This window comes from Motacilla alba, chromosome 1 (genome assembly GCF_015832195.1).
Source record: "Motacilla alba alba isolate MOTALB_02 chromosome 1, Motacilla_alba_V1.0_pri, whole genome shotgun sequence".
NCBI classification, from domain to species: domain Eukaryota; kingdom Metazoa; phylum Chordata; class Aves; order Passeriformes; family Motacillidae; genus Motacilla; species Motacilla alba.
In genome coordinates, this window is record NC_052016.1 from 73,777,004 (window position 1) to 73,789,530 (window position 12,527).

The following is a 12,527-nucleotide window of genomic DNA, read 5'->3' on the forward strand; positions in this document are numbered from 1 at the left end:
TTAAGTGAATTACCAAAAAACCAATTTTTTTCATTCCCATTTAACGTATCTGCCACAAGAATCTCACCCAACATCAAAATCTACGGTAAAGCTTATTTCCTCTTGCTTGCTTTCCCAGGCACTACTCTAAACATAGCCCTACTTAGCGAAGAGAAAGGACACAGTTGTGATCCAAAGACTGAAAATTTGATCATACATATGTAAACTCATAAGGCCGCATGTGACAGCAACACCGGATAAATTTGCTTTAACATGCTGTCAACCAGCCTTTCACTTCTGCCTCTTCACCACGCTACTCTTCAGCATGTTCCCAGCCCCATAGCCTCAGGGCTCCTGTCCCTACTGCTACTGCTAGGGTTAGCAACTGCTCCCACTAAGCATCCTCTGTATCTGAAGTTTTCACAGTGCCTCATAAAATACAGTTTCCATGAAGAATTGTAAATTTTCATCTTCTTTTTTTTCAAAATTCAGACAGGTGTGTGAGGAGAAGAAAGTAACCAGGAGAAGAGGAAAGAGAAAGGAAGAGTTTGAATTTTCAAAGATCAGAATTTGTTCCTTCATTCCGAGTTGTTGTTCTATGATCAAAAAAGATAACAAAGAGATTTTTTTTCTCTCTAGTTTAGATGCAAAGAGCATTTAAGACAAACATTTCAATCACGATGAAGAATTTATTGCCACCTATAGGTGATCTTAAATTTAATTTAATTTCCCTCATTTACTACCAAAATCAGAAAGCAGCCAAAACATTTTATTGATAGGTCAAAAGCCTTAGACTAGTCTGATCTAAACTTCCTCTGGATACAGTAAAATTTTAAAAAATCTTCTACACAACTTAAAAACAACAGAACTACAAAGAAAAAGTCAAGCAAATAAGAAAACTCTTTAAGCCTCTAATTGTAACTGGACCTCTCTACCTTCCATTAAAAGTCGTGTGGGAACAAAACCATTTGCTGTGTCTTGGAAAAAAATATCCCCCACTCTACCCACTTAGGGTATCAGCACAACACAGCAGTCAAACCTGTTGATGGGACATGATGTACACATTTATAATAAATGCATAATGGTGATAAGTAATCACCATAAGTAATCACGAGAAGACCTACCTTTCATTTTGCCAGTCAAAACAAGAGCAAGCCTTTGATAAGGTCCCTACAATGATACCTCATGAAACAGTTTGATTATCCAGACTGGCAACGTCATGAATGGCTCAACCCAAACTGCACAGAAAAATTCAATGGTATGAAAAATGAACAACCAGAGTAAATAAGCATCTTCTTACTTGTCTTGCTAACACCCTTATATCCATTTCTCACCTACCAATCCCATTTGCCCAAGCCAAAAAAAGGGACTACAAACTCATAACTAGCTCCCTCTGCCACATTCACACTGACAAACTGAAAGCCTACAGCCAGGGATCATCAGCTGAACTGTTCAGTCAATTGGAATGCTAAAATGGCATTAAAGACAAAAGCATCTGTACTAGATTAGTAGTACCCAAATTTGTCATCCATTCACTAGAAACAGATAGACTTATGCAGGCAGTTAATGCCAATTTCAGCACTGAAAATATATTTCAAGGATTGGAAAGACTGACTGAGAATAAGAAAATAAGGTGAAAGCAAAGCCTGGAAGGTTTGAAGAGCCTCTGTGGGATAGTAATTGCTGAGGCAAACTTAAGCTGAACAGAACACTCACTTAGTTTGTTAAATAAATCAAAATGCAAGCTAATTCTAATTTTAATGTAACCCTCTAAGTGTTTGAACTAAGAAACCCTACCATGTCCTTAGGGCCCACTATTTCAACATAGCTCGCATAGTCCAACCTGGCAATACACCAGCAGGAACACTTGGACAGTATAAACACTACACCACCTCACCAGAGAGAAGTAAGCACTCATCCTGGAGTATTTAGGCACCCAGCTCAAACCAAAGTACTGAAGGAGGAATGCCATGGGAGCATTATTATTACTCATTATTTCAATTGATTCCAAGACGAGGCAAGACGAACCACGATTTCCCAAATCCCGAGTTTTTAGTCCAACTAAGGGAAGGAGAAAGGAAGAATGGAGTCTTGGGAGCCTTCTTGTGAACTGTCTCATTGAGTAATCCCTTTTGAACCTTGAGCCACAGTGTCTCACGTTCCAGGTGAGTAGCCCAAAATCTGCAGAATTGCTCTCTTCTCTATAGCCCACACAACATGTACTGACTACAGTCACTGCCTCCTCTTTTTCACACGCAGGAAAACAAAGCCTGAGTTACTAAACCAAGAGGAGAGTTCACGGCTTGAGGATTTAGTCAATACCAAACAAATTCTATAATTTAAACTTTTTGCAGCTTAATTATATTGAGAAACCATTAGACATTTTAAAGAATTAGAATAGTGAACTGTTAAATATTAGGCAATTGACCCATACATAATGTAAAGTAAGTTTCTGAAAACATCCTCAGAAAGATTTAGTAGAAAAACAGGTGTAGGAGAAAATTCAAATGTGACCCGTAAGGCCCCAGAATTTAGAAATGAATTGGGATCAGTTCATTCTTTTCCCATGGGGTAACTTGTATAAATGTAATTCTATGGTTTCATAAAACCAGGTCAAGTTTCTGTCCCCGGAGGTCCTTTGGCAATTTGAAGCATGGCAGCACTTTTTCCTGGCTACAAGTTCAAATCTGCATGCGTTCTGGATTTCTGAAAGGAAGCGATTAGTCAAGCTGAAAAGACAGACCCATCCTGTTCAGAGCACACCTTCCACAAGAAAACTACTTGCAGGGGTGAAACACAACTTCACAGAACAGTATTTAGAACTAGTTGGCTCTGCATTTTTCACCTCTAAAGAAAATTCTTTTTCTCTCACCAGCTGGCACACCAAAGAGCAGACAAACTTACCACATAACAATGCCAGCAGTTTTAACTACGGACATTCTTCGTTTCTTAAATGGAGAAAGTTCTACTCATGCAGTCATACTTCAGAATATTCCTGAATACATGCATTTCATAACGATTATTTTATTACTTCTCATGATATCACTGTATTGTTCTAATTTAAGGCACGTAAAATAAGATTCAATGGGACAAAATCACAGAAGGGGTCACCAGAAAAGATGAAACCTCTGCTTGGCAGACCCACAACAGCACAGGCTCAGCATCAGAAAGTTGAAGGCGATGGAAGAAGCTCCTTCAGCAACAACCTGAAATTATTCTGTTTAACACCACATCCACTGTGTCCTGGAGTCTGACTTCTATTGCAATGAGGCCAGAATGATTGTGGGTTGAGTCTGACCACTCAGCTGAGCAACAAATCCCTCTGTGTGGAACCACACATCTTCTGGGTCAGCCAAAGAGAGTCAAAGAGCAAAGGAAGGATAACAAAGAAATTCAGGTTGTTTGAGCAAACTTCTCAGTGTGTAAATCTGACATGCACAAACTATGGCGGTGGCTGCTCCTTCTAAATATAAATCCACTCCTTCTGCCACTCTATCGAGATGCTGCCACAGAAGCTCCAAACAATAAAATTTGTTGAAAGTTTATTAATTCTTAGCAATTTCCCACCTGTTGTACCTTGAGGTGGCCTCAAGCCAACCCAACAGCTGTGGCTATCCCCAAACATGTTGACTAAAAACCTCACTGATGCCCTCCCCAGGAAATGCTATGTCTCCTTTCTTACATGATTTGCCTGCACACTCCTGAAACAGCTACATGCTGGTAAATTAGTATTTCTAATACATTTTTCTCACAGTTTCTCAAAACTGTATTTTATACACAGCTATATGTTAAATTGTAAAATTATTGCGGCAGGAGCTTCTTTTTCTGTTACTGTCAATTTTAACATCATATTTCAGCAGCAAATTCATTGCAAAGGGAATGAGTAGAATCACAAACCATCTATAATGCCCAGTAATGTAAGAAAAAGTATTTTATTACCATTTAATATTTATTTTTTTAACCTGGCCCATTAAAAACTATGACTATCAGCTTAAAAAAATCCATAACAAACCAAAACCAAAACCAAAACCAAAACCAAAACCAAGCTTTGTATTAGAAAAATAGGCAGCGTAACTTACACCAGAATCATGAAATTAGGCTTTACTGGTAGATACAGACACAGAGAAATAACAAAAATCCTATATGTCACCTATGTTACCTCTTGCCTAACAAGGTAAGAGGTAAATGTATTAAAAAAAAAAAAAAAAAAAAAAAGAGAACATATGACTTTTCACTGGTATTAGTCCTTATTATATATTTAATACCACCTGAGGTGTTTTCTTCCCCCCATGCAGTAAATTACTGTTAAGGAAACAGAAGATAATTGAAAAATAGTTTCACTTCCTTCCCAGCAAACTACCAGTGAGAATCAGCACTAAAATGTGAAAAGTGACAACCATGGCACATATTTTGGGAGCATGTATTCCCTTCAAAAAGGGATGGGCTGCATCCGTACTACAAAAATGAATACAAAAAATCCCAGCAGAGGGTATGAAGCCACAGGTTATTCCAAATTCTGATACTCATTCCTGCAAACATGTTGATTGATTTCCTGAAATTAATTAATATGAAAGAATGCTCACAAAAACACTAAGACTGCATTAATGCATGATGCATTAAAAAATGCATCATGAATCCATTTTATGCAACAAGCATTAATTCACAAGACACTAAATCTCAAGCATTTTTCCAATGCTTTCAAACTGTTCCTGCTAATGCAAGAAAGTATACAGCAATCCAGTTTCCTACCTAAGATGTCAACTGATTCTTTTATAGCACTTCCAAATATATTTTGCATATGCTTGATTTAAAAGATACATATAAGCTATTGAAAGCAGCAGTAGTATCTGTATTCTTAAAGTTACACATATGGTTTAAAACCACAGCAATGTTGTTTTAATGTAAATAACTAAGTCCTACAGGTGACCTTGTCCCACAAATAAAGGTTTTTACAGCAGGTCAAGAGACTGGAAACAAATTACATGCTTCACAAAGACAGATAACATTGGCATCCCTTAAAACATTATATAAAACCAATTAAAGTATTAAGTTTATATTTTGACCACATTTGGAAAAAGAATAATTCAAAAATAATAGCTTTAGTAATGTTTTTTTTTTTAAGGAATGCTCAAACTATTAATAAGCCCTGACTAGATTTATCACAAAACTGTACAAACTGTACAAAACTGTACAAACTGTACAAAACTGCACCACACTGTTTGTACTTCTCTTAAAAATACAATATATAATACCAAAAGTGGGGTTTTTTGTGTCCCATATATAAAGTCATGATCCAGCTCTTAAAAAAAAAAAAAGTCATTACTAAGTATGAGAACAACATGAAATCAAGGTTACAAAAGATGTTATTAAATCGTAATACAACATATTACCTGTTTCCTTTATATTTTGCTTTATATAACTGCTTTCTTTTTGATTCCTTACAATCGTTTCACATAAAATGAAAAAGCAAAACATTTCCCAGATGTAAAATTCAAAAATAGTTTCTATCGTACAACAGTTTGTAAATACAAGCATATGCTGAGAGACATGTCCCAAACAACAACTTCCACTCCAAATGTAAAATACCTATTACCTGTTCTCAGTACAGCATGGTTAACAAGTGCTCTAACAGGAACATTCAGAGTTATGAACTTCAATCATGGCATCGTAACATTACAAGTATATTTCAGCTGTCAATTATGCTAAAGCATGTGCAGCAGTCCCACGTACTCCCATTCTTCTCCTTCTCCCCATCCAACTCCAGTATGTAACTCCTGTTATTTTGTCAGTCAGGTAATCTGTATGCACACCTACTGTGCCCTCTCATTCAGTCATACAATCTAAGGAACAAAATGAATGTAAAAAAATACGTCTTAACAGCTAAGGTGCACTTTTTTCAGTATATTTAGTATCACATAAAATTAAAATGTGAATAAGAAAATTAGTCTGAAAGCTTTGCTTGAACCCGAGCTTGTTTCAGATCAAAAGGGATTTAGGCATAATTTAGCCATTTGGTCAATTCAGAGATTAATTCTATAAATTATAAGAACAAATAAAATTTCGTTACCAAAACATCTACTTATTTTAATGGAAAAAAAAAATCCAGTTGGTGTGGCAAGATGCACCATCTTTTAATTGCACCTGCTCCATTGTTCCTGGACTATGGCTAATTTCAGCCTTTCAGTGGCCATAAAATCTCACTGTTCAATATTTGTAACAAAAAATATATTTATTTTTCATACTGAAATAGCTTTCTTCTTCATGATGAAGACGCAAATTATGTGGGATGCAAAGAAAGTATCTAAAATAAATTAGTTTTGGAGTGAACAGGGTACCTTTAAACAGATAAATTAACAGAAAGTTATGTTAAGTGTCACCCACACAAGTATTCTCAAGAGTGCACTATAAAAACTTTGGAATACTTTATTGTATCAGAAACATAATTTCTTGAACACTAACCAAAAAAAGCTTGCATTATTTCAGAAAGTTTCTGCCTATAGCTAGTAATGTGTTTTGATACCTACGATTTCGAAGACCTTTCCATTCAATTCTGCAAATTGCATTGTGTGTATTTATCCACCTGCCACAGGAGGATGTTCACCTTAAAAGCAATTATCACAAAATATTGTTTAAAGCAAGGTGAACTGAAATACATTTTGTGATCCATTTCCTCAGTCGCAAGCAGTTTCCTCATGCAAGCAGTTTCATCAGTTTTGGTGGACGTATCCTGAACAACTGCTCAGGGTCTGTTTGGTTAAATATGCCATCTCTAAAAGAGACATATGGAAATTCATGGAGGAGAAAGCAAGTTTTCATTATTTTCAGAGTTATCCCAGCTAATCACTATGAGTGACTTAGAGTGGAAAATTCCAAACTGGGATGCAACTAGATGGTCAAAAACTGATCCCTCCCCTGATGAAATTGAGTGACAGTATTTTTCTACTTAATGCTATGGAAAATATACAATCACCTTTTTTCCTTTTCTTCCATTAAAAAAAAAAAAGCCAAAAAAGTTTAAAACAGTTCACAGTTATTAAAATTCAATGCTAAGATTCCATATTTTGTAGATTACAGTTGAACATTCTGCAATGCCTGTGAAATGAAACATCAGCACTTGTTAGGAGATGCCCTAGGCTGAGCACAGTATCACATAAATAAGTAGAACATAGTGGGTTAAGGAGAAAGTTATTCCTCAAAGCAAACTAGATTTTATTATTTCAAGTCACAGACATATCTTAATTCCAAATATAAAGATTTTTGGTTTATGCATCAGGATTTTTGAAAATAATTTGAATTTTAATGGAAAAAGAAAAATTCTTCCTTAAATCATACTGGATAAATTATCTATATATGAATTAACTCTCTGGATCATAATAGCTTTTTGCAGATGACTCTTCAGCTCTATCGTTTAAATACGTATTTAGGCAACTAAAAATTTACTGTCAATTCCTATTATGTCAGTCCACATTATGGCGCTGTTACAGCATGCACATTTAAAGATTATTGAAAAAATGACTGTTCATGTGCAGTATATAATTTGCAAAAGGTTAATCACTATTTTAAAACAATGAATGGAATTAACTCATAATGCAAAGCAGATGCCCCAAACGTTATTTTTAAAACAAAACATATTTAACTTATAAAAGAACAAAGAGGATCTAAATCCAGTCCTGTTGCTTAAAACCAGACAGGCATCATGGTTGTTTTGCACTCTTGTTTCACTGGCTCATACAATTTAGATAAAATTCTGTAGTTTCTAACTACTCTCTGCTATCCTACAGCCATTAATGAATTTTTACAGCTAAACTTGTAAAGCTCCTCCATGACTAGGCAACACTGGCAATGGTGAAAAAGCGATTTACTCGTACCAGACCAGCAGGGATTGTAGTAACAATTTAATGTATCAATTAGGTAGTTCAAAAGGAAAATATTAAAATTCAATGCAGTGCATGAAAATTCTCTGCTTTGTATGCAATTCACTTTAGATGACCAGTCACAGAGATGGGCAAACACAGACAACTGGAATGATCTAGGAACAGGGGAAAACAGAAGAAATACTATATGGCGATCAAACAAGATTAGTGTTTCCAACAAATATTCGGAACCCACTCCAGATTACAGAATATCATGGAGGACAATTTGTAAATAAGAGTGTTTTGAGTGCATTTTGGTTTACAATGCTGAGGAGGAGAAGAGAAGAAGCCCTGGGTGGGCGCAGCAGCCTCCCAACACAGCCCATAGGGACACACTGTGGGGCACTTGCTCCATGTGCCCAGGGGGCTCAGCAACCCCAGGCAGGGGACTGTGGCTCTAGAAAGAGCCTGGAAGCCTGAGACTGAACCGCGCACTTGAACAGAGATGGCAGTGGTCTGAGGAAATAACAAAGCTATCCATATAGCCCTTTCTTGTAAGTAAAGTTGATACTGACCTGATAATAAAACTATGTTTTTTTACATAAACTACATCTGCCAAGAAAAGATTTCTTAATTTAAAAAAAAACCAAACCACCAAAAAAACTACACTAAACTTTACAAATATTCATATCTGTAAGATAAAGGAGGAGGTAATCAAACTGAATCCTTAAGGAAGATTAGGTGAAGCAATCAGGGAAAAAATGTCCCCTTGCCCATCACTAACAGGCCCTCACTCTCCTGCACGGGAACAGCATCGGCAGCACTTCTCGACAGGCAGCCAGCGTTCCCAGCGAAGTGTTCCCTTCCAAGTATCAGATACCCTGCTACTGCCAGCGACTGAAGTATCAGATTAAAGGGATAAATAGTTCTGTCCTGTTGCAGTAAGTACAGGCCAAGGATCTCAGCTTTTAAACTACAATATTTGCCATTAAATATATAATGTAAGATAGATATTAAAGTACTGTTATTATGAGCAACTGGAGTCTTTTATTTTGTTTATTTCTAAGGAAACCACTTCCAAACCTTTTACTCCTTCTTCATAGTTACTACAATTTATCTTCTGGCCTTCCAGAAGTCATCTTTGCTTGTAAAGCCTTCCACATTTCTGCTGATTATATTTTAATAATCTGTGGCAAGAAGGAAGGTCATCAATATAAACCACAGGTACTATATATTTGACATTCCTTCCAGCTGCACTTGCTGACCTGTTCATTTAAAGTATCTATGATCTGTACTAACCTATCTGAGTGAGATACTCCTTTAATTAATACAAACAGAGAGAAAAAAAAAAAAAAAAAGCTATGCAAGTGTGCAGTATTCAGTAAACAAGGACATGCTAGGTCCACATAATTTGAGAGAAGCAGAAGCCAGGAAAGAGGGACTGAATAACTGCCGTGTAAGATGGGCTTTGAAGAGAATTGTTTCATGCTCAGCATCTTTCCCCTTTACATTTAAAAATCAATTAGGTTGTTTTCCAAAAATTGTAAATAGCTTCCAAAGGCTGCAAAAAATTCCCCACTTTAAGTATGAATGTCAGTGAACTCATTCAAAATCATCTTCAAATGTCAAAAAAGATTAACATATCCCGGGTCACAGAAGGGAGGTCAGAAGAAAGCACACGCTTCTAGCCTTTACTCGGGTGGGCACGATCCAAAGCCAGCCTAAGTCTATGGGAAAACTCTAGAAAGGGACACAGCATGGCAAAATTCCACAACAAGTGCTCAAAACACAAGAGACCAGAAACAATCTGAGATCAATAGCTTCCAGGTCATTAATCCTAGGCAGGTGACATCCAGTGCACAGTTCGCTACTCTTTCACCCACACATTCAAGAAACCTGACTCGATTGGCATCTAGTAGCTCTAAATATTTTCCATGTTTTGCCTTTATCCTTCCCCTATTTGTTTGGCATATGGCTTTCTAGCATCCCATTAATGTCAAACCGTTTAATCGGAATGTAAGCTAAATGCACAGTTTGCTATTTCCTGGATTTCTGTTTGGCAGCCAATGCTTTTTATGAGGAAAATAAAAGCAAAGGTCAGTATGACCAGAAAAGAAAAGTCATCTTCCATAACGGAAGCTTATTTTTCCAGTGAACTGATATACAAGCCTAATTTAGAAAAAGGTCCTTTAGTATCATGTTATTATTAGTAGTATCACAAATAAACACAGAAACCAATTCACTTTACAGACCTCCACATTAAGCATTCAATAGAAAATCCCTTGGTGTTTTATTGATTTTTGTTTTATTGATTTTTTTAAATAGCAATATCACAGTTAAAATGTATCATTTTGGTGAAACACATCTAAAACTTTTCCGTCTCGAAATAAGTTATTACAAATTATGTCCACAGCAACTGGCAACTAACGATTCAATCCATTTAAAGAACAACAAAGTAATGGCTTTATTTGGATGCCTTTTTTGATTAAATAACATATTAACCTTGATGAAGCTTTTCCAAAAAGGGATTAGCGTACTCGAGTGCATCAGCTGATTATGAGACAAATATAACAGTGATAAGATGCTGGTTCAAATTTTTTGAATCTGATGAGTACAACAATTTAGCCGCTAGGATGGAGTTGGCTCTTCCAGTTTCCATCTCAACAGTAAAGTGTCCACCCGGGGTACAAAAAGACATCACCCAGCTAAAGTATGCAGTAACTGGGAGTCAGGAAAGGTCGCTTAAATCACTAAACTGAGTAAACCAAAATACTCTGCATAATTGCTGTAATGTCAGAAATAATTAAAAATAATTTGTAAAGAATGAAGAATTAAAGGTATTAGAGGGGAAATCCTGAAAGCAAATACAGATTTATCTTCCCATTTTGACTAAAACTCACTGACCCACTTTGCTTTATTCGTCTATACTGTAATAATATATTTTGCATACCTATTGTATATCCTTTCCATTAATTTATTTGCTTAATGGATGTATAAGTAAATCTACTACAATTACGCTTTTTAAGGGTCAAATCCTACTCACTTCTGAACCCACTACTGTAATTTCTACTACACTGGATGATAACACAGCAGACCTCAGGAACAGCTGAAACACAGCCGATTCTGAGCTGTTGACATAATCAAGCCATGTTACAACCAGGCTGCCAAACCCTTTTATAACCCTGCCAAGTCCAGGAATTGGTGTCTCCATAAGCCCCCAACCACCCCCGATAAAAAAGGAAAGTTTCTGTATTTCTTAATTCTACACGTTCAAATTAAAATTCACACGGTTATGACTGTGGCAAAGTAAAACTTCCATGAGTTTATTTTAAGGACCAAATCGTAGAACTCTTACAGAGTTTATGCAAGTTACACACACCACACGGACAAACACACACACACACACACAAAAACCCCAACCCAACAATTGTCTCCGAGCAGCTATTCATATTCATGTTGATTCCACATGAAACAACAGCAGAGTTACCGGAGCAGCTACAGTTATGTCAGCGCTTGGAAGTTATTCCAGGCTGTTTTGTCCTGCTGCCCTGAATATTCAGGAACTTCAACAATCCATCCAGCAACTACTACCGCAGAGTAAGTGCTCTGCTTCGTCCGGCTCTATGCTAATGACTGCCAGGCACCCTCTGCTGAATCGGGGGGGGATGAAGGGAAGGAGGAGGGGATGTCACACGCCCCACCACTGGGGACGGGACGGGCAGGAGCACGGCATCGCGTGGGGTTAATTCCCCACGTGTTGGTTGTTGCTGCACCTTGAAATCTGACAATAGGAAAGTGAAACGAGCCCAGTCTGTTTGTCTGGGTGTATTGAAAGTAGCATCGGGACTTTGTCCACGACCTCCTCCGTGGGAAGTTCCCGCCGCCCCTCCAGCGCGGCACAGCCCGAGCCCCCCGCCCCCGCCTGAGGCAGGGGGAGAGCCGCCGGGAACTGGAGGCGCTTCCGACCGCTCTGATCTCGGGGTCACGGCAGTTATGCGATCCCTTCTCCTTATCGAGCAGATTCAGCCCTGTAACCTACAGATTGAGAGATAACAGCCCCACGCTTTCGCCCTCCATTGCAAAGGCGGCGGCTATTGCATCAGGAATTTCCTCTTCTGCCAGCTCCTTCTATCCCCCCGACACTCCTCGCCGGCTGTGGCAAGTTTGGGGCTCGCCTCCCCCCCGCGCTCTCCCCGGCCCGCGGGGTGCGGGGATAGCCCCGCACCGTCCGCAGCCGCAGCGCTGCTCCCCGCCCTCGGCGCCGTCCCCTCCACCGCGCCCGCGTTACTCTGCGCGGCAGCAGCATCCAGCCTCGCCAAATTCCTGCCGCGCTCCCGCTGCCCCCCGTCTCCTCCTCGGCTGGTGGGGGCCTGGAGCTGCTCGCACCTGCTCCTCGGGGACCGACACCCCCACACCCCTCCGCACCGAGGAAGCAGCCCAGCCCGGCCGCCGGGCACCTCTCCCCACTACCCCAAAGAAAAGCTGCCTCCACCTCCTCCTCCTCCTCCTCCTCCTCCTCGCCGTCTTCCCGCCCTGCCTTCACCTCCCCCGTTCGCCATGTGGCAACTGCCTTACAGCCCTACACAAAAAGTGCACGTGCCCCTTCGGATGTGTGACAGCAGCTGATGGCCAAGCGGCCTCCGTCGCCCCGGAACGGGCCCGGCGCCCGGGCAGCCCCAGGCCCCATCCCAGTTA

The 12,527-nt window shown here is 39.1% G+C and overlaps 1 protein-coding gene across 9 annotated transcripts in view; it reads right to left on the reverse strand.

The window, feature by feature from the left end:
* The window catches only part of DACH1 (dachshund family transcription factor 1), a 353,685-nt gene that overhangs the window by 339,881 nt on the left and 1,277 nt on the right, over positions 1–12,527 (reverse strand). The gene's annotated exons all lie outside the window — the stretch shown is intronic.